Here is a 4,348-nt window from a genome sequence, read left to right as displayed (position 1 = left end):
GTGACGCATACAGGAGTGTGGGGCGGATCAGCATTTTATAGAGTATTAACTTATTATTGATCGAAAGTGTAGATCTGGCCATGAAGAGGCGACGGATCATTACTGAAGCAATTTTTGCTTTGTTTACTACACTGTAACAGTGCGCTTGAAAGCTTAGTCTTTTGTCTATTATCAAGCAGAGATATTTGGTTTGCGTTGACGGGAAAATGTTAATTCCATCGATAGTGATGTGAGTGTTCGTTGGAAGGATATTCCGATGGGTCACCCACATAAATGATGATTTTGTTGGATTTAGAACAACACGGCTTCTTTCGCACCATGACTCTACCTCAGCTATTGTGTATTGTATGTTATCCAGGGCTTTCTAAGGACTTCTTTCATAGCTTCGACTTACAGTTGTATTCGCCTGCGAGAATTGTCGGTTGGCGCCCCTGGAATATGAATTCTAAGAGAGGGAGATCAATGGGATTGTTTGGGGGTTTATATATGATATCGACCCGAATTTTGCATGTGCTATTTTTATAGATATCTACGACTAGAGCTTCGCAATCCCAAGAGTCTGGAAGCGTTAAAAGGTTGTATGAGAGGTGGCGTTTGATGTAGATCGCTACGCCACCGCCTCTGTCATAACGTCTGTCCTTTCAGATGCAGTCGAAGTTGGCAATTTTGGCAGTGTGATGTGGTTTCAGCTATGTTTCACAGACCAGAGCACCAGACATTAAAAATTGTACCAAAGATTTTTCTAGCAGCTAGTTTAATGCTTTCAAAAAGGGCATTCATTTTTTCTTCGCTAGAAGATGCCGAAATTACTTTCATCAAGGTTCTGGTAGCTATGGTATTTAGTTCCTGAGCCGGGAGCTTGGCGGGAATTTCAGTGAAATTATTATTCTACATTTTCACCAATTCAAAAAAAAAAAAATTTCTCCTTGCATTTATTCCGAATTTTCATGATTATCATTTTCTGAATTTGCGATTCCTCTCTATTACAGAAAAAAAATCGGGGCTAAGGGGCCCAGCTATTATTTTCGCGATACGCCCTATGCATGGTAAAGGCGACCCTGTATGAGATGCATGCACATTCTTCTCGAAAAAGAGTATGCAGTAATATGCAAGTAGTTTGCAGTAATTTCTTCCTCATCAAGGTCATCCAAAAACACGTGTCACATCCAAAAAGTCACAACCACCAACACACACACACATTGACTTCACTTCGACTGATGGCGTAAAGGCTGAAACACACTACACTGACGTGACGGGAATTCCCGTCATGCCAGAGACGTGGAAATTCCACGTCACATAATTTGCACGTCACAGAATTTCCACGAATAAGATTTCACAAATTCATCATCATGCCTCTCTTAAAACATCAGACCAGTGTACACACCATATAATGTCTGATATGATCCAACACCACCTATAGCACAAGGCAGGCCGATGCATGCGATATCTTTACCTTTTTTTTGCAATACATCCAATGGCAATGGGAGAAATGGCCTTCTTCAGTGACGGCACGAGCTTCGTGCGGAGGCCTTGTTCTATAGGTGGTGTTGTATGATCCCGTGCCATCTGACGTGGCGAAGTTACACGTCACGTCAGTGTAGTGTGTTTCCGCCTTTAGTATCCGTATTTACTCGCACCTATACTCTCGTAAGACAACATACAGTCGCATGATGGTTGTAACGCTTTATATACACGTATAACTTTTTTTTTACAACATTTGACGAAGGTGAAATGGATATCGACGTTGGATTGTTCCGGTGTTTCCCCCTGTTTTTAGTAGAGCTCCTCGATCGGGTTTGGGTGAAATGAATGGTTAGCCCCTCCCCACAAGTAATTCCCCTTCCCCTAGGATTTGTTAGGTCCCTTCGAACGGAAAAGTTATGCAATGCGTTCGGTAGAACTCGATCGATTTTGGCTGAGATAAGCTGAGGTCTCCGATAAGCTTAGGTGTCAGTAATTAGCGTCGTACTGCGTCAATCGGCTGAGGTTGGTTTCTGTGGTTTGCGACTTCGAGGCACAAATGCTAGCCGATTTTATAAAGTCTTTCCACAAAGAGCATTGAATCGCACCCCATTCCTCTGACAACTGTTTTCGGTGAGGAGTATGAAATTTTTTTCTCATATCGATGATAGTCGTTTGGTGGGACTTTTTCCGACACCTTTCGTAGGTCAGGGACATGGAATATATATATCTCTTACGCTTGGAAGAGATCTATATATGTGAAATTGATTTTCTGTGTATGTGTGTGTGTGTGTTCTCTATACAAATCTACAATTTTAGATCGATCGTCACCAAATTTTGCATATATATGCCAAATGGGACCCGACTTGAACGATGGGCTATTTTAAAAGTTCGTCAGAGCAGGGCAAATGCCCGAAATGGGCAAAACAACTGTCGGGCAACAATGGTTTTTGGGCCTCAACAATCACTTTCGGAACGTTTACTTTCGTTACCGTGGTTCCCTAGCAATCCGTTTCAGACGTGTATGTGCTTTTACAATGGTTTTTCACTTCTTCAATGCTACTAGTACATATGTATAATAATTTATGCCTTTATAATGGTTTGCCACTTTTTCAATCCACCCAGTAATAAGAGATTTTTGAATAGACGTCAGAATCGTGATCAGCATCATTTTTAGGGTTAGGCAAAGGGTGATCCTCGTAGAAATCAGTGTTAAAATTTCCGATTTTACTTTAGAAGTGCAGAAATTTAGTAAGGTTTACAGCCACATCAATAATTTTAAAAATTGTATTAAATTCTCGATTTTTGAAATATTGAATTCACTTAAAGATATACGAAGCCCAGAAAATTAAATATGAAATAATTAGTTGAATTGGATATCCATGCAATAAAAAAAAATTGATTTCAACTTCTTTTTTTTATATATATTTTCCTTTAAAACTATACCTTCTTTATTTATACCTTCTCAAGCATGAAAATCAACTTCTCCATAATATTATTTCACTCTTAATATTCAACTGCATGAATTCATATTGTTTAGGATGTTTTACAATTAATTATGGACCCGTAAAGTACATTCTTTTCCCATCTTTACAAATACAATATATAATACAAATATATATATATATATATATACTGACAGCATTAAAGAAGTAACAAACCCTTGTAAAGACATTATACATGTCTGAAAAATGTACAGTACCCACAACTTTTAACCGAACGATGGCGATATCTCGGGTTGTATTTGTTGTAAAAAAAAAGAAAGGTAGTATTCTTCTTCGTTTAAAATCTTCCATAAGTGTACTAAGTTAATTTTTTCTTAAGGGGCCATCTAGATGTTGAAACAAGATCCAACTTTTGAAAGTTCAATGGTAACCCCATTTTTTTTCTTCCATATTTGGATTTAGAATCTCAAGAAATGCCGAAATACCAAATTTCATCAATTTCGAACGAACAGTAAGCGAAATATAAATTATTGAAAAAAAAGAGTGACGTAACGTTAAACAGAAACACCTTGTTTTTGAGCATAATTGCTGAAAAATAATGTAGGTATCATTACTTTTTATTTTAAATGATAGATTCTAACGGGCCAAACATAATTTTATTACTCATTTTGAATTTGGCTTTTTTTTTTTAATATGAGCTCTGAACTATTAAAACATATTTTAAAAATTTGTGAATAGAAGCATACATTAATTTTTACTTCATTCGAATCGGCACAGTCGAAAACCCAACACAATTAATTTTCATAAAGTGTTAAGACCGCCAAGCTGCGCCATGCGCCAAAACCCTCCCACTGCGTGGGAGTAGAGGAGAGTTGCTGCCTTAGCACGAGAGAAAGAGCACGGGCCTTCCGTCGCTCTCTTGAGTAATGTTCTAATAGCATAAGAATAAAGTTGTTTTCGATAGCCTTCAGATACAGTACACTCGCTTGAGCAGAGTCAAAACAACCTTCTTGAAAATCGAATTATTGGTCGGAGTAGAGAAAAGGTCAAAAACAGGGACGCCGGAACCAACAGTTTCGATTTTGAAATCAGTTTTCAAGTTTTTATGTTTCGGTTCAAAAAAGTTTGTGAAAACACATCGAGAAAGTGTCGTAAACTGGTAAAATTTCAATTGTGCAGGGTTCACTGAGGCAGCTTCCAGAAAAAGCCTTCTCAACTTGCTTTGAAAACTGGATTGAAAGATGGGATCTCATATCAGGGAAGATATTCTGAAAAAGAATAAACTGTTTATTGTTGTAATTTTGCATTTTTTGTTTTCTCTGTTTTCTCACGGAATGCACCTTGTATATACGTACTTGACTTTTTCCCATTATCAGGTTGGAAGCGACCAATCACCGAAGGGAATATTGCATAACGATGCGAAACTCCTCCTCTCGCGGATC

This window comes from Pholcus phalangioides, unplaced genomic scaffold, assembly GCF_987345545.1.
Source record: "Pholcus phalangioides strain wild (caught in Gottingen) unplaced genomic scaffold, Ppha-v1.0 ptg000010l_1, whole genome shotgun sequence".
In the NCBI taxonomy this organism is placed as follows: Eukaryota; Metazoa; Arthropoda; class Arachnida; order Araneae; family Pholcidae; genus Pholcus; species Pholcus phalangioides.
The sequence above is the reverse complement of the archived record's forward strand: the minus strand, read 5'-3'. Positions refer to the sequence as shown.